We start from the raw sequence: 25,104 nt of genomic DNA, 5'->3' as shown, positions 1-25,104 counted from the left end.
ACATTATTGGGGAAAATAAACCTTGGCTTTCATTCAGCCCGTAGCTTCAAACAATACAGTTTTTTTTTTTTTTTTTTTCCAAATTTTTTTATTAGGCAGACATATTATTACAGGATGTTGACAATACAGGGGTGCAGAGTATAGGCCTAATACAACTTTTTTCTCATTTTTAACTAAGGGGAAAAGAAGAAAGGCTCAACGTCCCCCCTGGCCTTAGTTGGTCCCTCGGGGTGGCGTGAGTGTGGAAAAAGAAAAAGGGGGTGGGGAGGGGAGGAGGGGGGGGGGGGGCGGGGGGGAAGGGGTACGACCGAGATGGGTCGTGCTCCCCTACTCCTTGTCGGCTCCTGGTTGTGTCGTGGCATTTTATGTGCTTCTGAGTTGTTATGGGTGAGTTCGGCCCAATAGAGCCATATGGGTTTCCCATGGGTCCCAGGTTTTATTATATGTGGAAGTAGACCTTTTCAGAAAGGCTGACAGCCTTTCCATGTCCTTTACTGTTTGTACTCTTTGTATTATTATTTGTTTTGAGGGAGGAGACACGTTCTTCCAGGCCGCAGCCACCGCACACCTAGCCGCCGTTAGGATGAAGGAGACTAATTTTCTCGTTGGCCGGTCCAGGTAATCTAAGGGCCTGGCCAACAAGTAGGTCAGCGGGTCAATGGGTATTGTGAGGTCTGTGACCTCTTCTATTAGTTTTTGTGTTGTTTCCCAGAATTTCTGAATTTCCGGACATGACCACCATATGTGGGCCATGTCCCCCTTTTGACCGCAGCCTCTCCAACAAAGGTCGGATGCCAGTGGGTAGATTTGATTTATTCTAACTGGAGTAAGATACCAGCGGAACAGTATTTTATATATATTTTCTTTGATTGTAGTACATATGGAAGTTCCTGGAGCATTTTCCCAAATACTTTCCCAGTCCTCTCGGTCTATAACTATATCCAATTCTGCAGCCCAATGCTGCATGTAATCATGTAGAGGAGGGTCTGTGGCCCTTTCTAGCTCTAAGCAAATTTGTGTTATTAGACCTCGTTGGTGGCCTGCTTCTCTACATAGCCACTCGAATCCGGTGAGAGGGGGAAATTCCAATGTTGGGGACAATGTTTGGATAAAGTGCCGAATTTGTAGGTATTTAAAGACATTCAACCCTACCATTTCATATTTAGCTTGCAGGTTTTGGTAGCTCAGGAACTTCCCAAAGCTCAGGAGGTTGGCTATCGTCCTGATGTTTTTGGTTTTGAATTGGTCAAATTGCCTGGGCTCACATCCAGGAGGAAATTTTGGATTTTTGTGAATTTGTATTAGTTGAGATTGGGGTGTGGTGAGCTTGAATTTGAGTTTGCATTTCGCCCAGGTCTCCCATGTGTGTCTCATAGGGCCTAATTTGAATTTGCTATTCTGCATGTCCTCTCTACTCAGTGACCAAATGCAGGCCGGCAGTGAAGGCGTCCCGGCATATTGTTTCTCTATGTCTAGCCAGCCGTATTGGTGTGGGTTCGCGTTCCAGACTACCACCTGTCGCAATTGGGCGGCTAGGTAGTACTTTGTGATGTCCGGAACACCCATTCCTCCTCTCCTCCTTGGAGCCAGGAGGACCGTTCTCGGGACTCTGGGTTTTTTACCCTGCCAAATAAATTGGAAGATTATTTTTTGGATGTTTTTCAATTCTGAGCCAGGGATGTGGACCGGGAGGGTCTGGAAATAATATAACAATCTGGGGAGAATATTCATTTTAACTGAGATCATCCTCCCGATCCATGATATTTAGTATCCTCCCCATTTTTCTAAGTCTTGTTTTATTTTTTGGAACAGTGCCGGATAGTTATGTTGGTACATTGTTTGGTAGGTCCTCGATATCTTGACTCCCAAATATTTGATACAGGAGGAGCTCCAACGGTAGTTAAAATTTAGTTTGAGGAGTTGCACCTCTGGCTCTGGCAGGCTTAGATTCAGGGCTTCTGACTTATCAGTATTTATTTTATATCCAGAGATTTTTCCAAAATCTCGGAGTTCTTTTTGTAGATTGGGGAGGGAGATTTGAGGATTGGTAAGGGTTAGAATGACATCGTCTGCGAATAGGGATATTTTATGCTGCCTGTCTCCAATTTCTATTCCCTGGATGTCTCTATTGAGTCTTATAGCCGAGGCCAGTGGCTCTATTGAAAGTGCAAAAAGGAGAGGAGATAGGGGGCATCCCTGTCGAGTTCCGTTGGTAATCTCGAATCTTTGGTTATTGCCCCCTGGTAATTTTACTGAGGCTGACGGGTTTTGATATAGTCTACGGACCCCCTCTAGATATGCGTCTTTGAAGCCGAATTTGCGCATAGTTTGGTCCAAGAATTGCCAGTTTATTCTATCGAACGCCTTCTCTGCGTCTAGGCTTAACAATAGTGCTTTGGTCCCTGTGAGGTGGACATGATCGATAATATCGATTATCTTCCGGGTGTTGTCTGAGGCTTGTCTGCCTGCGACAAATCCTACTTGGTCTATGTTGATTAGTCTCGGTAAGATGGGGTTCAATCGATTTGCCAATATTTTACTATATAATTTGAGATCACAGTTAAGTAGGGAGATTGGGCGATAGCTTCCACATTGCATCGGGTCTCTACCTTCTTTATGTATTATAGCTAGGTTGGCGAGAGACATTGATTGGGGGATTTGGTTCCCTTCCATAAAGTGGTTAAAGGTGTTTAGGAGATGCGTGGAAAGAATGGGCAAGAACCTTTTGTAATAGACGTTGGTGAACCCGTCAGGGCCAGGAGACTTTGTGACCTTCAGCATTTTGACCGCTTCTTCCAGTTCCTCTTTTGTAATTTTGGAATTGAGGACTGTGTTTTCCTCCTCTGTTAGTGTGGGGAGGTGACATTTGTCTAGATATTGTTTAATGAGTTCTGGAGCTAGTGGCTCCGGTCGCCCATTTTTGGATCTTAAGTTATAGAGAGCGGTATAATAATTCGTGAATTCTGTTGCGATTTTGTTATCGCTATATTGAATCTCACCAGACCCACTCCTGATCGCCGTTATTTGTGATCTTTTTTGTACCCCTCTTAATTTGCTTGCCAAAAGCCTGTCGGCCTTGTTACCCTTGTCATAGTATTGTTGATTGGTCCATTTGAGGGCCTTTTCAACATCCTCCAGCTGAGTTTGCTTAAGTTTTGTTCTGGCTGTTAATAAAGTTTTGTATAGTTTTTTCGAGGGGTTGGTTTTGTGGGCCTGTTCTATTGTTTTAATCTTGTCCGTTAGTTCCTTGATTAGGGTTTGGCGGGCTTTTTTCCTGTGGGATCCGATGGAAATGAATTTCCCTCTGATAGCTGCCTTATGGGCTTCCCACAGGATTGCTGGAGAGGAGACTGTTCCTGTGTTGAGAAGGAAATAGTCCTTAAGTGAGGTTCTTATTTCCCTCTCTATTTCAGGATGGTTTAATAGGGAATCGTTCAGTCTCCAAGAGTAATTTATTGTTTTTTCAAAGGGTATTGAGAGCGTCAGGGTGATTGGGGCATGGTCGGACCACGTGATTGAGCCAATGTCTGATGCAATGGTTGCCGCCATCACGTTTTTGGTGACCAAGAAATAGTCAATCCGGGAGTAGGTCTGGTGGGGTGCTGAGTAAAAGGTGTAGTCTCGCTGGCCCTGATGTTGGGATCTCCAAGTATCAACAAGGGAGAACTCGCTTAGGATATCCCTGAACCTTTTCCCTGTGATTTGGGAGTGGGTTGTACGGGGGGGGCCCTTTGTAGTTGATCTGTCCTCGGTGGGATTTAAGACCATGTTTAGGTCTCCCCCCACTATCATCGACGACAGATATCCTGGGTCGACGCCCTCGAGAACTGATTGTAAGAATTCCGTTTGGTTCTCGTTTGGTGCGTATACATTGATCAGAGCAATAGCCGAGCCCGCTAGAGAGCCATATACCACTAGGAATCTACCCTCTGGGTCCTCTGTCGTTTTGATATGATTGAATGGGGTGCCCTGTCTGATCAGGACAGCTACACCCCTCTTTTACTACTAAATGATGCAAAAAAGCATGTTGGGAACACTTTTTTGAATAAATTTGGGGGGTCTTGTGATGTGAAGTGAGTCTCCTGCAGGAATATGATGTCTCCTCCTGATTTTTTTAAGTCCTGTAGGGCTAGTCTGCGCTTTCTATTATTTTGTAACCCTTTAACATTCAGTGATCGAACCTTAATGGGGGCCGTAGTCTTCATTGTGGGTTGTTTGTTTTTTGCTGTGTGGGGTCTTGGGACCTCCTCCTTCCCACTGGGAGGGGTCTTGCATGTAGTTGTTGGGGGATTGTTGTAGTTAGCTTTTTGTTTTTCCTAGGGGCGGGGTGGGGGCTCTTTAGACTTCGTTTGGAGGATGGGTGAGGCCTGCCAAGGAGGGGGGAGGGGTGAGGGGGGGAAGGGGGGGGAGGGGGATAGATCTGCTGGGACAGAGCCAGCAGATGAAGAAGAGGTAGAATTTGGGCCCTGTCGGGTCCCAACATTTTGCTGCCAGGTCTCGATGTGACCGGCATTTGGGCAGTGCGTGCCCTACTGGGGTGGGTCCGGTGCAACAGTGGCTTGTGCGCAACAGGAAGGTCCGGACCTTTTGTTGTTGACGTGATGCGCCTTGCCCCTCTCAACCCTTTTTATTCTAATTCTACAGTTTATCCTATAAAACTTTGGACGGGGACAGGGTTGGCAGGGGAGGGAGGGGAGGGGGGGGGAGTGGGGAAGTCCGCGGGGGGACTAAAGACGTGTAGGGGAGATGGGTAAACCGTGTTCAGGAACCTTGTGACATTGGTTCACAATGTTGGGCTCTGAAATAAACAATCATGCTGAACCATTTCAATACCCTTGAGTATTTTAAACACTGTAACAACTATTAATGTTTAACATTTTCATTTCCCCATCATGCAGTGACGAGCTATTTTGTTCCTGCGAGCTCATAAGACGGGGTCCCCGCCAGGGGTGCCCGCTCAGTGTTGACCTTAGACGTTAAGTAGGACTGGCTTTCTTGCCTCCTTCTTTAATCTTTGTTGTCAGGCCTCATTTTTACTTCTCGGGGCGCTTATACAACCTGGTAAGTCGCGTGCGGTGGGGTAGGGGGGGGAGGAGGGGGGGGGGGAAGGGAGAGGGGTGGGGGGGGGGGGTGGGAGGGGGGGGAAGGGAGAGAGGGGGAGGGGGGGCAGAGTGGTGAGGGAGGGTGGGCAGTGGAGGAAGGAGGGGAAGAGCGGGGGGTGGGGGGGGGGAGGGGGTGGGGGGGGAAGGGAGAGGGGGGGGTTGGAGGGGGGGGGGCAGAATGGTGAGGGAGGGTGGGCAGTGGAGGGAGGAGGGGAAGAGTGGGGGAGAGGGAAGGAACGGTGGACGGTGGGGGGGAGGAGAGGGGGAAGGGACAGGGGAGGGGGGGGAGGGGGGAAGGGTGGGGGAGGATGGGGGGGGGTTTCGCTGCCTTGGGGGCCGCGTCCCCTCACTTATATTTTTGTGTCGCATATGTTTATTGCCTTGTGTGTGATCTAGACTTTGATTCAGGTCTGCTCATGGGAGGGGTTGGTAATTGGCAGAAGAGCATGCAACCTCTTCAGGTAGGAGGGGGGAAGGGAGGTAGGAGGGCGGAAGGGGGGGAGGGAGGGGAGGGGTGGGGGGGGAGGGGGGGGTGTATTGTGGGGAGGGGGGGAGGGGGGAGGGAGGGAAGTGGGGAGGGGGGAGGGGGGGAAGTGGGGAGGGGGGGAGGGAGGATAGGTGGGGAGAGGGTGTCTACATCCTCTGTATTATATCCTCTCCTTCTTTACACCCTGTGAAGCAAGCATAGCGGTATATGCGCTTATTATATGTTTGATAGTTCTACCAGGCACAGCGAGTCTTTATATGTGATTCTGTATGTTTTGCCATAAGGGGTTGGTCTCGTCTCGGCTCCCAAACCCACCCCGGCGTTCACCAGCCCCACACATTAAATAGGCTCCCTATCGAGTTTAGCTTCTTGTTTGGTATGAGGGAGAAGGGGGGGGGAGAGGCGGGGAAGGGAGCAGGGACATGGGGTGTGCACGGGTACACAAGGGGGGGAGTAGCCCCGTTAACATTTGTTTTGCCCGACATGTCTGTACACTGGTGTAGTGGTAGGCATACCGACAGTGTGTTCACAGTGAGCTCTCAGCCCATTGGCCGTGGAGGCCTGTCAGGCCATGTCAGGCGCCTATCTCTTTAAGAGCTCTGGTTTCGGGGCCCGCGGGTCGCCGTACTCACGATTGCCTGGAGGATCAGTTCACAGTCTCCGACTTTCGGTCTTATACCTCCTTTGGTGTCAGCTCCGCAACCCCCTGCTCTTAGGTCTCCAAGGACCCTCCCCCCCCATGGGCAGGAGAGGGGACCAGGAGGCGGCCGGAAAAGAAATACAACACGGGGAGGGGGGGACAGGCGCAATCCTCTTCAGCCTCACCCCCCCCCACACGCCCACCGAAACCCCCCACCCCGAAGGCTGGGTCCCGGTAGCCGATCCGGGGAGTCGGGGAAATCCCGGTCACACCGGCGGCCATCTTTATCCGCCTCTGCACTGCTACCAGCTCGGGAGCCGATGGATCTTTCCGTAGGTGGTTGCACGGCTTGCTTCCAGGATGCTTGGTTCCTCGGGGTCGTTGTAGTCTCGTCCTGCGTCCACTCATTCCATCTGGCATCGGGTCTCCGGGGCCTCCGTCGTCGACACTGCAGGATAGGGTCAGATTAGGGTTGAACTTGTAACTGGGAACATGTGAACCAAGGTAAGTCCTGAGTTTTTTATCTTTGTTGCAGCCGTTGGCCCGCCAGGCGCTGCGATGCCCTCACTGTTGGTTCGTCGACGTCCCTGCTCCGGGTCTCGGATGTATCCGTGTCCCACGCCAAGGGGGGGTCGAGGTCCACAGCTTTGGCCAGGCGGGTCATCTCTGTGGGGTGCCTGATCGTAAGAAATTTCCCGTTTCGGTTCACTATCAATTTAAAGGGGAAGCCCCACTTGTATTTAATCCCCTGGTCCCGCATTAGTCTGGTTAGTGGTTGGAGATCTCGCCGCTTGTCCACTGTTATTTTTGACAAGTCATTATAGACCTGGAGATGGTCGTCCCGGAATGTTATAGGCTCTTTTGCTCTGCTAGCCTGCATGATCTTTTCTTTGATCGTGTACCGGTGGAGACGCGCTATGACGTCTCTTGTCCTGTTTGGGTCATCTGAACGCGGTCCCAAGGTGCGGTGGGCCCGGTCCATCTCCAGGTCTTTTATTTCCAGATCAGCGCAGAGAGATGTGAACAGGTCAGTGAGATATGCCTGCAGTTGGCCGGGAGGACAGACTCAGGGATGCCTCTTAGCCTGATATTCTGCCTCCTATCACGGTTTTCGTGATCCTCCAGCGTGTCTTTTAGGTTGCTTATCTCCCGTCCCAGCCTGAATATCTCATTCTCTGCGGCCGATTGTGCCTGGTTCGTTTCTCCCATTTTTTCTTCCAGTGCGGTCGTGCGTTCGGTTAGTCCCGTGATATCTTGGCGCAGTTCCGTTACCGCTGCCCGCAGATCACTCTGGATGGACACGCGTAGGCTGTCTAACATGTTTTTCATCATGCTTTGGGTGAGGGTAGCTTCAGGGTTAGGCGAGTCCTCCCCTCGGTCCCGCTCTTGGGCCTGTGGCCTTGTGCCTCGTGCGTTTGAGGCTCCGGCGCCATCTTGTGATTTGCCGGTCCCCTCAGCATTTTTCTGTGAGGGGGAAAAGAACTTCGTAACCCCGTGTGCGGGTTGCGTTTTTTGTTTGGAACTCATCTCTGCTTGTTCCGGCAGCTATTACTGGGATTTTGGGGGTCTGGGGGTTGGGGGGAAAGGCGCTTTTAGTAAGCTTTGGTTATCAGGGTCCACGGAGCTCCTGTCTTACACAGCCATTCCTGTTGGCTTCCTGGACACGCCCCAAAACAATACAGTTTTAAGGCAGCACACAAAACAAATAAAACAGCCTATCCTCTTGTAGGGGCTAACTCACTCGTCCCGTCCCTACAAGTCCTCCATTCGGACATGTCCTCCTCACAGCTCCTGCATGTCAACCCCCTCCCCATTCCCCCCTTCACTCCCCCGTGAGCCTGATCACCCTTCATCCGACTTTTTAAAAGCCATAGCGGGTGGCACGAATTCCTACCCACGAAGCGTTCCAGGAGGCGTAACGCAATGGAAGACTGATCTTTATCTGAAGGGCTGGGAGGCTAGGCCACTTAGCCAGCCTCTTACCCAAAGTCCAAAGAGGTGCCTGTTATCAGGGCTCTTTCCCGCAGTCCTGGTCTGGGTTGGTGTCCATGGGGTGCTTCCGGGAATAGTGAGGCTGGTTCCCTGGTATCCCTCTCTGTCAGCATATACCTTCCCTGTGCTAGAGCGATCTGTTCCTGGGAATCTCTTCCAGCAGCACAGGCCCTCTCTGCTCAAGAGGACTATGCAGTTTGTGCAACACACATTTAAATCTGCTTGATGAGCCAGGTGGAGACTGGCCAATTGACTATAGCTATAAATAACCAGCTCCTTGCTGGACTCATCAGATACAGACAGGCTGTATGTGTACTGCCTTTTAAAACCAGGGGAAGGCTTTATCACAGAGAGGTATGGCTGACAGTGAGGTATTAGATAGACTTCCTTAAAGAGGCAAGTTTTAAGGGAGCTTTTAAGTAGAAATTGCCATGGCACTCCAGTTGCGATAGTGCAGGCAGAGTAAATGAGTACTTCAGTATTAGGTGATACCTTTTTGTTTGCATTAACAATTGATATTATAGGATATGCTTTTGAGAATTATACTGCCTTCTTCAGGTCTGCAATACTGATATACAAAGATTCCACGAATTTATTACAGATGTAGGAAGGAAAAAAAGATGGCAATCTAAGGCAGATGATGTAGGAAAGGAATGCTTTTAAAATTCTGAAAGCTGGAGGAGAGCCTCTTGGTGCATGGTAAGGAATTCCAGAGATAAGGTGCAGGACAGGAGAAGTCTTGTAAGCGGGTGAGGTAGATGAATTTTGCAGAGGTATTTTGGGCTTTTTGGAGAGTAGTGGAGACACTTAGATGAGGGGAATGCCAACGAAGATGAAGTTACACTATTTGAGTCGGTATATGATGAGTGAATGAAATATAATTTTGGTTGCATCCTAAGTGACAAATGGCAGTACTCTAACCACATTTCATACTTTGAGGCAGCAGGACTGAATGTGAGTGGAGAAAGAGTAAACACTAGTGCCACAATTATTCTTTATTTAAACATTTGAGGGAAAGAATACGTAGCATGGGATGGCCACAAGTAAAAAATAAATTTGAAAATGTAACCAATTAAATATTTTTTCCCTGTAGTAGTGTAATATGTTGCTGTTATAGGAGATCCCTGTAGTAGTGTAATATGTTGCTGTTATAGGAGATATGGGGCAACTGATATAGCCAAAGGAAAATTATAGACTTCAACTATTAGCGATTTACATTGAAATGTGCTATTTTTATGAATTTATATATACTTTTTTTAAAACCATATTTAAATCCCCGGTGGCTCTAATTTAATTCTAGAGTATCTAGGATTCACAAGTTTACGCTTAAATTTAATGGTAGAATAAACGGTGCAGACTGCTGCGTATGCAAGCTGACTAATGGGTAAAAGCTCAGCAATACATTTATCTAGTAAAAAGACATTGGCTTAACATTGCATGCCAAAACAAGCAAAAAGCTTTCAAAATATTCAAACATCATGAATAATTCTGTACCAGACTAATGTCCACACATAGCTTGGAATTATCCATTTAAATTATGCAAACTGGGAATGTTTGGTTAGTTTCTTGTCTGCATAAATACAATTATTATACTGTAGCATTGTAATAGTTTGAAATAATTCAGGCCTCACCAAATTAAACTGCTACTCAAGAATAATTGAAGCGTTTTTTAAGTGGCTTAAGCAGTCGTGCATGTTTTATACTTAGACATAAATGGAGTTCAACAGCAAACTGAATTGGAAATAAGTCATACATTATACTTTCTCTGCGCTGATTAAATTTAGCATTTCCCATAAAGCACTTTTTTTTTTTTGCAAAACCATGGTTCACACTTTTCTGCAATTGTAAAGTAAATATGAAGTATCACAGGATCATATTCTGTTCTCATTATTCAACAGGCATTAGGAATCACTGCAAAACATTGAAATCATGCAGCAAATCAGTTCAACCTAATAGTGAAAGCAGCAGTTGGATCAAATAGCAAGGTGGCAAAATTTGCATACAGTATGACACAAATGGAGCTTATTCTATAGCAGCAAAATTATCCGAACGACTGTTTTAGGCTGAAATTCCCTATTGTATTTAATGGGGGATTTCATCCGAACACAGCGCAATCAGCCACTTTGGATAATATAGAAAAACAAATCTAAAATATGGTTAAATACAGATCGAATCTGATTTATCTACTATGACTCAGGTACAGGGTCTTGGACTAGTTGGGGACAACTTAAATAGAATTAGTTTTATGGTCAGCCATAGTCACAATAATGTTATTGTATAAAACCATGGTGATACACACCTGGAATACTACACACTACAACTGTAACCTTCTGCTGTCCGGCCTTCCTGTCTCTCACCTGTCTCCCCTACAATCTATCCTAAACGCTGCTGCCAGAATCACTCTACTCTTTCCTAAATCTGTCTCAGCATCTCCCCTCCTGAAATCCCTCTATTGACTTCCTATCAAATCCTGTATCACACACTCAATTCTCCTCCTCACTTTTAAAGCTTTACACTCTTCTGCTCCAACTTACAACATACATCTCACCCTAATTTCTCGCTATACACCATCACGACTGCTCAAGGAATATCTTTCCCCTACCCCTTTTGTATCTAAAGCCCTCTTCTGCCTTAAACTTTTCTCACAGACTGCCCCACACCTCTGGCATGCCCTTCCCCTCAATATCCGACTACCACCCTCTCTATTCACCTTTAAGACCCACTTTAAAACACACTCGCCTAACTAAGCATATGAGTAGCTCCGTGGCTGATAATTTATACGTCGTACATAAACCTTGGCCCCTTGCAGACGCACATACCAGAATGCCCTCTACTATCTCCGTACATTCTTCCTACCTATCAATTAGATTGTAAGCTGTTCGGGGCAGGGACTCCTTTTCCTAAATGTTACTTTTATGTCTGAGGCGCTTCTTCCCATTATGTGTTATTTGAATTTATTTGTTATTTATATGATTTGCAAAGAACCTTGCTCCTAACCCCTGGTGGTATGTGCATGCTGCCAGGGAGGTTGGTGATATAGATTGTGATATGTATCCACAGCCGGATACAAAAAGATCCCTGTTATGGCGCACTGCAGACCTTTATAGTATAATGCGGTCAGAGGTAGCAAAAGACAATAAGTAAAATCAAGGTTTCACGGATTCAGACTGCTCCATAGATTTATCCCAATACGGCTTGAATGGAATAACTGAGTGACTACAACACATAGACATATACTCCACCCGGCTATATATGTCTATTTTTAAATTACATACTAAATGTTAATAAAATTGATTTTACTTATTGTCTTTTGCTACCTCTGACCGCATTATACTATAAAGGCCTGCAGTGCGCCATAACCGGGATCTTTTTGTATCTGGCTGTGGATACATATCACATAATTTATATGATTGTCACGTGTATTACTGCTGTGAAGCGCTATGTAAATTAATGGCGCTATATAAATAAATACATACATACATACAGTTCTTGTTACCTCAGTTAAAAAAGGACACAATGAAGCTGAAGAAAGTTCAAGGAAGGGCAACGAGAATGATAAAAGCGATGGAGCATTTACCTTAAGTGGAAAGGCAAAAAGATTATAGATTATTGCTAAAAGTACTTGTAAACATATATAAAACTAAATAAAAGGAAGTACTTTTTCACTTAGCCTCATCACCCTATCAAACTCATTACCACAGAGCCACTGTCACTTATTATCACAGCAAACATCATTAATCTCTTTAAAAGAGAAATAGACCTATTCGTGGAGAGAAAGTTAATTAATAGCTAGTAGCAAGGTTCTTCTATGGTTGAGCCTACACCTACTAATACTGTGGGCAGAGCTATGCATTCCTCTCTAAGAAGCTTCCTGCACTTGTCCCTGTTAGAGATCGAAGACTGGGCTAGGACAATTAAGCTTGTTTTTTGAATATTTTTCTGATGTTATACTATTAATGGCAGGCATTTGATGTCACAATGACATGGAATAACATCAAATATTGATGAGCGTTAGAATCAAAGGTGAATGTAAGGGGAACAAAGTGCAAAGAATTCAAAGGGCATGAAATGAGCCCAAAGTCAAAAGAGATCTCAGGGCAACGATCAAGGGAAGACGCAGCAACCAGGGCAAGAAAGGAGGGCTCAAGGCAGGATCAGGAAATCGTGAAGTGCAGAGATATTACACAGGTCGTGCACGAGACCTCAAAACATTCATACACATATACTGTAGTAGAGATCGAATAGTGAGTCATGTCTGTGACTAGTAATTATGTGGCTCAGCAACAAAGTATAGGCATTAACCAGTTCAGGTAAATAGAACAAATACAGTAATATACTTGTGCTATAAACTTGAGCAAACTGTTGCCAACTATAAACTGTACTTGGTTATCCTGAGTGACCAGAGGAACTATATAGACCACACTATGGGGCCTATGCAGAGAGCAGCGCTATTTCAAAACTCGCAATTTTTTGGAGAAAATCGCGCAGAAAACAGCAGAAAATGGCGAGTTACGAAAAACGCGCCAATTTTTTTTTTCTATTTCTAAAACTCGCCTCACGGCTGGCGAGAACCTCCATCTCGCCAGTTTTAAAAATATCCTTATGCAGAGAGGCGCGAACGGCATCTAGCGGCTGTTCGCGCCAATAAAATGGCGCGATTGTCTCCTTTTTGCCTCGCCAGAAAAAGTTGGCAAGAAGCTGCCGCTCGCGGCCATAGCAAAGGGAAAAAAAAGGCGCAAATTTTTTTTAACACATTTCTGCAGCGCGCATCTCGCCAATTTAAACTCGCCACACGCATTCATGTTAAACATAGCAGAATTCGCACATTTCTGCATATGGAGAATAAAACTCTCCAAAAAAGCTACTTTTTATTAAACTCGCCAATTTTAAAATTCGCTGCTCTCTGCATAGGCCCCTATGTTTAGGAACTACTGCACTGCAAAACTGGGAACAGCCTGTTGATACAGGTATATGATTATACGGTTTACAATAATTGAATAGAACTATGCATTAGTATTAACATTTGACAAATGGTAAGTTTTTTCTGTTTAATTTTTTTTTGTAAAGCAATAACTTTGTTTACAAAAGCCTACATCGATAAGCCTTTTTTTTACTCTACTGAGCATTTGCAAACATGTTAAATATGTGTTTGACTGAGATTTATTGCTTACTAATTGACCTGCAAACATGATTTAACATGAGCACACTTGAATACTGTACCTGGTAATCACAAAAGAGAGTGTAGCATTTTTTGTAGCTTGGAACAGTGTATTTGTTTTTCAATTTTGTGTATTCCTTTCTTTTTTTTCAATTAACTGTTAGGAAAGTGTTCCCTGGTCTGCACTGCTAAATGCTATTGCAATTTCAATCACAAGCATCCTAATTAGCATTGTATTAAAGATGGTGTGGAGTGGCATGCAAACTTCAACTCATCATTTCCAGGAAATTAACCTCATTCCTTCACACATGAAAACATTGGACCTTTAGGGGGCTATGCACTAAGCAGTGATAACTGGTTTAAGACCAATAAATGGTTTTAAGACCGATACTGCCTGCTGCGCGATTCACTAAGCTGTGATAACAGGGCTTTATCAGCCTTAAAAGGCATTTTTTCAGCCATGGAAAAAAATACGTCTGATCAGGCAAAAAACGGTCAATCAGTCAATTGTGCTATAAAAGCACGCCAGGTTTTTGCACCAGCAAAAGGCTGGCGCAAAAGAGCTGGAGTCAGTAAAAAAATCTTTGTTTACCTTTCTGTCAGCACACCATTAATACAACAGGCCGGCGGGTGTCCCTGGGTGATCCCCGCGGGAGTCTGTGGGCCCTCGGGTGATCTTTGCAAGGAGACCGGGGGTCATGCCATGTGGTACTAATCGTGTGCCCCAAAAAAATAAACAAATACTTTTAAATAAATACACCCCCCCCCCACTCCCCTCCACCCCCTTCCACCCTCCACCCCCAAACTCATACAGTACAATAATGGGCAAAATTACTATTATCCAAATATGGATAATAGTGCATTTGTTCATTTAAAATACAACACTAAGCAGCATAAATAATGTAAATAAATCTTGCACTCACCCCTGTCAGGATGCCACGTTGAAGGCCGCCCTCATCCTCAACACCGTCCATGTCCTCCGTTGCTACAAACAATACAGAAGAATAAAAAAAAACAATCTAATGTCCCCTAACCCCTTAATCACCTTAGCGGTTAGAAACCACTATAGTAATTAAGGGCTTAACCCACCCTCCCCCACTACCCATCCGTTAGGCCTAAACACCCATCGTTGGGGATAATACCTCCTTCCCCCACCCCCGCTACCCACATAAAAAAATACACACAACAGCCCTACTAGCCACCTCCTAGGCTCCCCAAAAACATTACAATATTTAATAAATAACAATACACAACCCACCCACCTCGTGCCCCCACATAAAACCATTTTTTTTTTATATACACAGGATTTATACTACAGGCCAGCAGGGGTTCCCAGGTGGTCCCCACAGGTGTCCGCAGGCTCCACAGTGCACCCCCGGAGGTTCCCACTGTTGTCTGCGGGCCCTCGGGTGGTCCCCGCTAGGCTCCGTGGGCCTCCAGAATGTCGCCATGGGTGTCCGTGGGTCAGCTGTGGGGCCCCCAGTTCCTCCCCACAGGTGTTTGTGGGTCCTCAGGTGGTCCCTGTGGGCATCTGGGGGATCATCGGGTTGTCCCCAGGGGTCCTCGGGTGTTCCCGGTGGGTCCCCGCTTGCCTGCGGTACCATTCCTGTATTTAAAAAAAATAAAACATGGCCTACATTTCAATAAATACACCCCCCTACCCCCATCAAACTCATACAGTACAGTAATGGGCAAAATAACTATTATCCAAATATGGATAATAGATTATTTGCCCATTATTTAACACAGCATTAGCCATGAAGCATAAATAAAGTTAAAAAAAAAACAGTTCTACTTACTCCTGGCAATATGAAGGTCGTCCTCGTCAGCATACTTCAGGGCCATTTCCTCCATTGCCAGAAAGTATACATAATAAATACAATCTAATGGCCCCTAGCCCCTTAATCACCTTAGCGGTTAGTAACCGCTATAGTAATCAAAGGGTTAACCCACCCTCTGCCACTACCCACCCGGGAGACCTAACCACCCTCCCCAGGAAACTACCCCCACCCTTCACCCACTCATTGGTACAGTGGGTACATCATGCTCATATAATATGGGCATCATTTACCACTATAGCAAGAAATGGGGAAGGAATAAAAAAACAGGCCCAAATCAAAAACATTACATAGCTAAATAAAACACATTACATTGCAAAATAAAACACAGCACATAGCAAAATAAAACACCACAAAGCAAAATAAAACACATCACATAGCCAACTAAATAGATAACAAATGCCAATAAAAAAATTGAATGACACAGTGGGAACATCATGCCCATATTATGGGCATCATTTAACACTATGCCAGTCAATGGGCAACCTAAAAAAACACTGTGCCATTCAATTGTTTTATTGGCAGTGTTAACTATTTATTGGCTATGTGATGTGTTTTATTTTGCTATGTAATGTTTTTGATTTGGGCCTGTTTTTTTATTCCTTCCCCAATTCTTGCTATAGTGGTAAATGATGCCCATATTATATGAGCATGATGTACCACTGTACCAATGAATGGGTGAAGGGTGGGGGTAGTTGCATGCGTAGGGTGGTTAGGCCATCTGGGTGGGTAGTGGCAGGGGATGGGTTATCTCTTTAATTACTAAAGCGGTTATTAACCGCTAAGGTGATTAAGGGGCCAGAGGCATGGCCCTGCATTATGCTGACCCCTTCACATTGCCAGGGGAAACTGGAACAGTTTTTATTTACTTTATTTATGCTTCATGGCTAATGTTGTGTTTAATAATAGGCAAATAATCTATTATCCATATCTGGATAATAATTATTTTGCACATTACTGTGCTGTATGTGTTTAATGGGGGGGAGGTGTATTTATTGAAATGTAGGCCATGTTTTATTTTTTTTAAAACAGGAATGGTACGGCAGGCCAGCGGGGACCCACAGGGACCACCGTGGACCCACGAGGACCAACCGAGGACACCCGGACACCCACGAGAACAAAAACTGGTGCAAATAAAAACTTCCAAAGGAGGTAAATAGCTCCTGGCGGGAGGAGAGTTGTCCTGAGCATGTAATGGGAACATCACGTCCGATTCGATCTGGTCCCTGCGTCTATGGGTCCTGTCTTCATGCCAGAAGACTAATTAGCGAAATTGGGCAGCCGCATTGTAGGATAGAATACAAAGCAACTCCATAGTTGATCTATTTACTCTGGGTCTTTTTCATGACGAGATAAACCTAGTTAATCACCTTTGGAGATCAATAAACTCTTCAGCTTATAGGGGGATTGGGAGCATTTGAAAAAGGTATAATTGACTGGGAAGGACATTCATTTGAATGGATTGTATCCTAGCTATTCACAAGATTTAAAACTTTGTCCAATTCTGCAAGTCTTTAATTGCTGCGTGAATGATGCTAGGATAATTAGCTTTATATATTTGATTGAATAAAGTTTACACCTAAATAGCGAATACTGTGAGGTCTCCATTTATAGTTGAAATTTAAATTTAAATATTTAAAGCTATAAATTTGGCCGTGTGTGTGGGAAGGTTGATAAGCGTCTCTGATTTACTTTTGTTCATTTTAAATCCAGAGAAGGAGTTGAATATCTCTAGTTCTTTACCTATGCATCTAGCCGAGTATTAGACCTCCTATTCATATTAGCATTGGTTATACTTAAAAGGTCTTTCCTGTCCCTAGATGATGCATATTCAAAGGCATCATTAAGATCCTGAGCGGCATAGCCTCTATCCAGAAAACATTCTTTTAAATCAGATGACCTTAATAGGTACTCATCCACTGAGGAATAATTTCTGATTAGACGCAAAAATTGTACTTTAGGAATGCCTTTGAAGAGAGGTCTGTTGTGGCAACTGCCCGCATACAGCAGAGCATTGCGTGAACGTTCTTTGCGATATATATATCGCTTTGGATAATTCCATTCATATCTATGTAAAGATATAGATCCAAAAACTGAATGTGGTGTTTGTGAAAGCAGTGAGTGAATGAAATGTTGTATGTATTAGCGTTGAGAAAATTAATGAATGAAAGAAAATCTGTAACTGAACCTTGCCAAATGATAAGTAGGTCATCAATGTAGCGCTTGTATAGAACCGCATTGTGATGAAATGGATTTCTATCCCCAAACACGTGGGACTGCTCCCACCAACCCATGAACAGGCTGCTAATAATGAGTCTGACTAATTGGGATTTTCAAAGAACTTTCTCTTTATCCACATACAGTAAGGGCTTTCTCTGCCTCAGCCATTGGAATAAGGTTGAGTTTGCCCCTCAGATTTGTACATTTTTTGATGGTGGCTGTGCTAAGTGATTGCTTGTGTTCTCGCTCTGTCTCTACTATCTATTGCCTAAGAGTTTCCATTCTCATTCTTAGCCAATTAGTCTCCTGTCTTATTCTTTTTCTATATTTGAGGCTATACTTAAGAGTTTCCCTCTTAATACTGTATATGAGCTTCTAAATCGTGGTTTGAGAGGGGACACTATCTTGATTGGTCAGGAAATAGTGCATTATCTCCTGTTCAATTTCGTATGCTATTTCGGAATTTTAAGTGAAGATTAATTTAACCTCCACTAGTAATGTTTGTTATATAGGGTTATATTATCTATTCTGATCTCTACTGAGGAGTGATCAGACATGTCACTTTAATTTTTGAATGTGTCGTCATAGGGACCAATGACCTGTCTATGAAAATCATATCTATCCTTGAATAAGCCACGATGAAGCGCTGCTAGCATGTGTTTGTTGCTGCCTCTGTAGGGGTTTCATCTATGATTCAATAACGTCTTTTAATTTTTATAACTGATCCCCCTCTAGATCGTTTTTGCATACTGGATAGTGCTCCGTTTCTCTCTCTCCTCTTGTTGCTATCTTTGAATAAGATTTGTGTGGTGCAGAATAGAATGTGAAGTCTCATGACTGTGAGTGCTGTTCTCTCCAGATTTCAACAAGGTTTGAGTTCCGTAGGCATCTTACTAATGTCTCGTTGTCTCGACGACTCCTCCTAGATTGGGATGTGGAGGTGGTAGGTGTTTTATCTTTTAAGCCGTCTATGGCTAAGTTAAAATCTCCTCCCAAGATCACTCTCCCTTTTATCATACAGTGGCGGCCGCATTTATACTCATGCGGCCGTATCAGTGCAACTCTGATAACCGCGGGCAGATGCAGTATGGTTTTTTTTCCGGAGTATATTGCGGTATTTTAGCGCTCATAATATTAGCATTTAATTAGCGCTGTCTGCAATACTGCAATACCGTCCAAAAACTCATGGGGGCGTTCGCGAGCTGTTGTCTTCAAAGTCTAATACTTTAGCAGTTCAACCTACAGTACGTCAGTACACAGTCTGTATGTGTGCGCGCGCAGTAATTGTAAATGTGCATATTTATACATGCATGTGCAGTGCTGTATGTCTCATTTGAAAATTGTTGAAACGCATAGGCGTGTACTGTAACAGTATCACATTTCGGCATATACAGTGCTCTCCCCTCGCTCGCCCCTGCACACACACAGGATAATTTACTGTACTGCACTGCAGTATTTCAACTTCTTATCTTATCTACAGTACAGCGCTCTCCCCTCGCTCGCCCCCGCGCACACACAGGATAATTTACTGTACTGCACTGCAGTATTTCAACTTCTTATCTTATCTACAGTACAGTACACCTCTCCCACACCATTCCTTTGAATGTGTGTCTTTCCTGCTTGCTACAGTGTACATAGCTGATGATTATTGTGCATGCGTCTGTAACTTCACCACTGCTTGCTTGCGAAGTTCAAGAGTGAGTGACCAAAAAAAAAATATATTTTTTTTTTTCTCCTCATTTTTTATTTTAATTTTCTCCACAAGCCTGCCTAAGCCATCTTGACATTACGATATTCAATCTGTGCTGCAGCTTTTGACTGCGACACTGTGCGTTTGACTGCACATGGTTGATTTGTGTGCTTTTTATGTATTTGGGGGTGTAGGGATCAAATTATTATGATGACCTGCCTTTTAAAAATATGTCATTTCTTTGAATTGCAGTACAGCTAATCCTTCATGCAGCTGTACCCTGTACCCCCCTCCCCCATGCACACACACAAGGTTCGCTCACGGATTTGCTTCTTATCCACACCTCTACAGAGCCATTCCGTTTCTAAAGCTTGTGATTGTGTTTTTAATCCGTCCCTAGCCAAGCATCACCTGTCTGCGCCTGCGTGCCTACCATTCATTAATTTTCCTATTGTTGGCTTTGAGTCTCTGTAATCCTCTTTGGGAAGGGAGCTAGCTGAAGATTACTGCACATGACTCACCCATCCACCCCCCCAACCCTTTGAGGCTTTATTTACGGTAACACTTGCGATAATCCTTTCTCGAATTTGATATGTAAATCTGATTTGCACAGCACTGTGAAATTGAGAATTTAAGAAACCATAATCTTATTCATGTTGTTGATGCAGTAAATTACCACTTTTTGTCATTTTTCATTTTCTTCGGTGTAGGTGTGGGGGGGGGGGGGTGTCAAAGATTATGATTATCATGAATGTAAAGAAATATTTATTTTATTTTATCAGGAACAAAAAATACAAATATATAAATAATCATGAATAATACAAAATGCAGTCTTTATTCAGTTCTTTTGTCAGATGAAAATTGATGTCCGGTGGATAATCAGGAATAATGCACATTGATAATAATATTAATTAATAATATATAATAAATAATAATATATATATAATAATATAAAATTTTCCGTCTTTATCTTCTTCCTCATTCTGTGTAGTTCATTGAGAGAGGGGAGGTTTTGTGTACACCATGACTGCACTTTAGATACACTTTACTGCACACAATGTACACATGATACCCCCCTCCCCCTTTCCATCCTTTTTTTCTCTGAAAAGACAAGAAAAGAAAAAATGAGTGCAGTTAGGTGCATATTATGGCATTGTGTACTGTATAGCTACTCCATATTGGACTACAGTATGCAGTTAGTACTGTCAAAAATTCTACACTTGAGCTACTGTATACTGTAACTACTGTTAAATACTTTTTAACCAGATGGCTAGAGCTGCTCTCTCAGGGGGAAAAAAATCTGTGCCATACTTACCTGTATCATACTGTACTTACAATACTACAGTACAGTACTATACCATACTACCTTCCTGATGCTTGCCCATTACGCGCGATCACAATGGGCAACACAGTCGCAATATGGTCAATATATTTATTGCTTCATTCCACGGTGAGTACATCATTCCAAAAACTCATTATGCCTTGCGCCAACTCATCCTTCTTGGAGGGTTTCATGACTTTTTGGATATGGTCCTTCAGCTGATGCCAGACCATTTCGATAGGATTGAAGTCTGGCGATCTGTCATTGGAGGGGAAAAAAAAGGACAATTAGTTTAAGAGATACAGTAGACAGTAAAAACAGTGGGAAAAAATGATACACGATTACCGCACTTACTCTGCTGGCGTCTTCAACCAGTTGATACCACGCTCAAGAATATACGCTGTTGACGCAGTGTGCTTCGGATCGTTGTCCTGGTAGAAACGGTGACCATCTGGGAACTCACGTGTGATGTATTCCACAATCTCAGGCACAATTTTCTCTTGGAAAAAAAGCTTTATTCATGATTCCTATTACAAGAAAAAAAAAGTGCTCAAAAAACTGCACACTAGTACAGTACAGTGCATAAGGCAAAAGCGTGTGACATACATTTTACTGTACTGTACCTGTTTGCGGCCCTCGAGGACTGGAGTTGTGCAGGCCTGACTGACTGTTCTGTACACCTTCCTACTGTAAATGTTTTGACTTTCTGTACTTTAATAAAGGAGATGTTGCGTTTTTTAAATTTTATGAATAAAGAATTTTTTTTTATAACACCATACTGTTGTGCTGTACATGTTTTGACTTTCTGTACTTTAATAAAGGAGATGTTGCGTTTTTTAAATTTTATGAATAAAGAATTTTTTTATAACACCATACTGTTGTGCTGTACATGTTTTGACTTTCTGTACTTTAATAAAGGAGATATTGCATTTTTTAAATTTTTTGAATAAAGAAATGTTTTTACTTACTGTACACAAGACCTGCACAATTCCAGTCCCCGAGGGCGGCAAACAGGCCAGGTTTTCAAGGATATCCTTAAAACCGGGCCTGTTTGCGGCCCTCGAGGACTGGAGTTGTGCAGGCCTGATTGACTGTTCTGTACACCTTCCTACTGTAAATGTTTTGTCTTTCTGTACATAAATGTTTTCACTAGCAGTAAACCATACACCTGTGAATGTTTTGAATTGCTGTACACTTTAAATGTTTTTAAATTGTACAGTATTTGTAAATAAAAGTTTTTGTACTTACAGTGGCAGCCCGCTTTAGTCTAATGCGGCCGCCACCGCGGGTAATTTAAAACCGCGTGCAGACGTGGCTGTTTTGGTTTTTTTCCTGATGCGTGCCGCGCGGCACTGGTGAGCCGGTCAAGCGTGCCAGGGTTCTGCCGGCATCCCGAAGATGGAGGTGATGGAGGTTGAAGGCGGGGTAAGGCCCAGTGACGCGTTGGGTACGTACTGTCCCTGCGTTGTGCATCACTGGGATCAGGAGAAGCAGAGGCGGAGCAGCCAGGGGGTCGCGCGTCATGGACCGGAGGAAGGGAAGATGTGGCTGTCGCGCGGCCAAGTTCGGCGCCAGCCGAAAAAAAGCCCCAGTATGGACCGGGTAAATGTAAGAATTAAGCTGGCCGCAGCAGTACTCCACCAATAAAAGTAAATGTTGATTTGTTTTAAATTGTTCCATTGTCTCCTTTTATACTGTAACAAAATACAGTGTTTCGGGAACATACCGTACAGAACTGTCCAGGCATACTGTACAGTACTGTATACTGTAGGCATGCTCAGTACATCACAAGAGTATTAAAACAATACATGCTGTACGGGTATAGAATACACATATGTACTGGAATACATGTAGAATAAATGCATACTTTTTATTTTTCCGGTTTATTATACAGTATATGTATAAAAAAGTATTGTATACGGTCTGAAAACAACAGCATACTGTTTCAGGTTTTCTATGATGCTCTCAGTTACAGTATTCTATCCTAATCAATAACAACGGCCACTAAACTGTTGACTCCGGTACGTGGTTTTTTAAATCCGATTCAGCAATTTGCTTGCATTGCTACAGTACACAAAGCGATATTATCCATCGAAATCCCTCAATTTGCTGTTTTCCGCATGAGATGACAAAGTTTTCTTTTCTGAGGAAAAACAAAAGTACAAGTTTTACTGTAATGGTCAGTCAGTGCCCTAAAGAAGTTCCCACAGTCAGTCCCACCAATCATTTTCTCGGGGGCGTCTCCTGTTCACATGCGCATGCGCCTACTGTCGATGTGATGACATGCATATGCGTTTCAAGAAGGTTCCAATGTGCATGCGCCTAGCTTTCCACCAATTGTGCAGTATCTAATGTAGAAGCTGCTCAGCCAATGATATTGCTTACAGGAGACTCGCTTGACTGTGCATTGATATTTCAAAAACAGAATAAAATACGGCAACATTACTCACCATAGACTTTCCAAATCAGCTGGCGCCGAGCCACTGCCAGTCCCGTATTCTTGATCATACACGTAGTTGACAGGTGACAGCGAGACTACTACACCTGTAGTCAGCTGATCAGACTGGAAATCACTTAGGTACATGCAAGCTTGCTCAAATCTGTACGCGAAATCCGTCTCAGGCTGCAGGTATCCTGGGGGGACAGACAGCAAGGGTTGTCGGGCACCAGGTTTTCACTGACGGTAAATTGATACATTATTGTAACTTCTTCAGTACCAAGGTCAATTTACAATAGACCACTGTGGTATTTTTTTAAACACCTGCAAGTCGACATTTTACTGAAGAGCATGCGCATTACAATTCATGAATATTTGCCATCTGGCGGATACGCGAAGAATTACAACCAATTAAATCCGAACCATTATCAATAAACACATCAACCGTGTGAATGCAACATGAATGCGGTCCGTATGCGGTCAGAATGCGGTACGAACGTGGTGAAGTGCGGTGAAGTGCGTGGCATTCGGAAAATATCCCCGAAAAAATTCGGAGATGTTTGAGAATAAAAGGGGTCGCGGCTGTACTTCCCAGTGTGGCAAAGAAATTCTCCAAAAATGGTGTGCTCTTTTTGTTTGGAGTGTATAAATTGACTAGTGTTAACTCTGACCCATGTATGGTTCGATTGACAATTATGTAATGGACTTCTTTGTCTATTTTAGATTTGGCTATTTAAAATGGAATGTTTTTGTGAAAAAGTATAGCAAGCTCTTTTTTTTAACTGAGGCAGATAAAATCAACACAACGGGGTAACTTTTATCGAACAAAATGTCTGGAATTTATTGGATTTAAAGTGAGTTTCCTGAAGGAGGATAATATCCATTTTGGCATTTTTATATTCTGTTATTGCCAGGCATCTTTTATTGGGGCTGTTTAACTCCTTTACATTGTGGGATACTATGTTTATCCCCATTTTTTAAGATTTGAGGTGGATATTTTAGATCTGCGAGATACACCAAACTTTTTATCCTTGTAACCGCTCATGATTGTAGCTGCTCGCTTGGATTTAGGATGTCTTTAAGCTTTCTGTAAAGGGGGTTGAAAGGGAAGAGAAAGAACCAGGTAAGAAAAAAAAATTGTGACTGCCTCATGGACCAACCGGGCTCATGAGCAGAGAGTCCTCTAACCGTGTTGGGGAAAAAGGGAACACAAGGACTTTGAAGAAGTGGGTCTGGATCGTGGAGCCAGTTTGACCATAGATTATTCCCTCTTGGCTCCGTGATCGTCTCCACGCTATCTACTGAATTAAATTAAGACCGGAGACTTCAGATTTTTTTCCTTTATCTTCCATTAACATAACCTTGTGTAATAAGACATCAACAGTTTTGACTTAGTACAACAACAGATTGTAAAACATATTCACTATTGGCCTAGATATGAATGCTCATACTGTATAAGGTAGACTTGTCCAGGGTACTCAGGGGGCGTATATATAAGGATCACCCCAAAAATGAAGGAAAGAATATAGTGTACTTTTGTCTAGCAGTCCTGAAGGGAATAGGGGTCTTGGCTCCTTCACAGAGCCTAGTTACAGTGTGCACACAATATGTAGGCAGACAAAATGATATCCGAATTTCTGGAATGTGTTATTGCAGTATGATCTCAGGAAAAAGTAGAAGAAAAGACAAATTGTGCAGACCAATTGGATACTTTATCTTAAATAGAATAAACAATATATATGTATTCACATTGTGTACATATAAAATGGACACATAATAAGTGTTTGAGATCATCGCGCGACATGAAGGTAGTAATTTACGCTATTTCCCTGTCTCTGGATTCTCTCCCTGCAGTCTTGTAACTTGATGACCCTCTGGCTTGTCATGTCGTGTCACTTCCGGCATGATCAGCGTCAAGTCCGGTTTCTCAAATTGCAGAGATAGAGACGAAATCTCTGGTCGGCAAGTCCTCCCGGCACAGCCTCCTAGTGTCTCGGCAGGAAACAGGCTCAATGTGTTTCTCTGAACTCGTCAGTTTCATCAGGAGAAGCATATTAGGTGCCAGGGCAGAGAAGGCGCTCTCTTAGGATTGTCCCAAAACAACCGTAATCACTAGGGGAGACACTTTTTTTTTGTTCTGTCTCGGTTTTGAAATCTCCCACAGAGAACGGCAGGTCCACCCCCGCGCCCTCAACATAATGGCCCAAGGCGTATAGGAC

Source organism: Ascaphus truei, chromosome 1 (assembly GCF_040206685.1).
Source record: "Ascaphus truei isolate aAscTru1 chromosome 1, aAscTru1.hap1, whole genome shotgun sequence".
Taxonomy (NCBI): Eukaryota; Metazoa; Chordata; class Amphibia; order Anura; family Ascaphidae; genus Ascaphus; species Ascaphus truei.
This window is presented reverse-complemented; position numbering follows the sequence as displayed.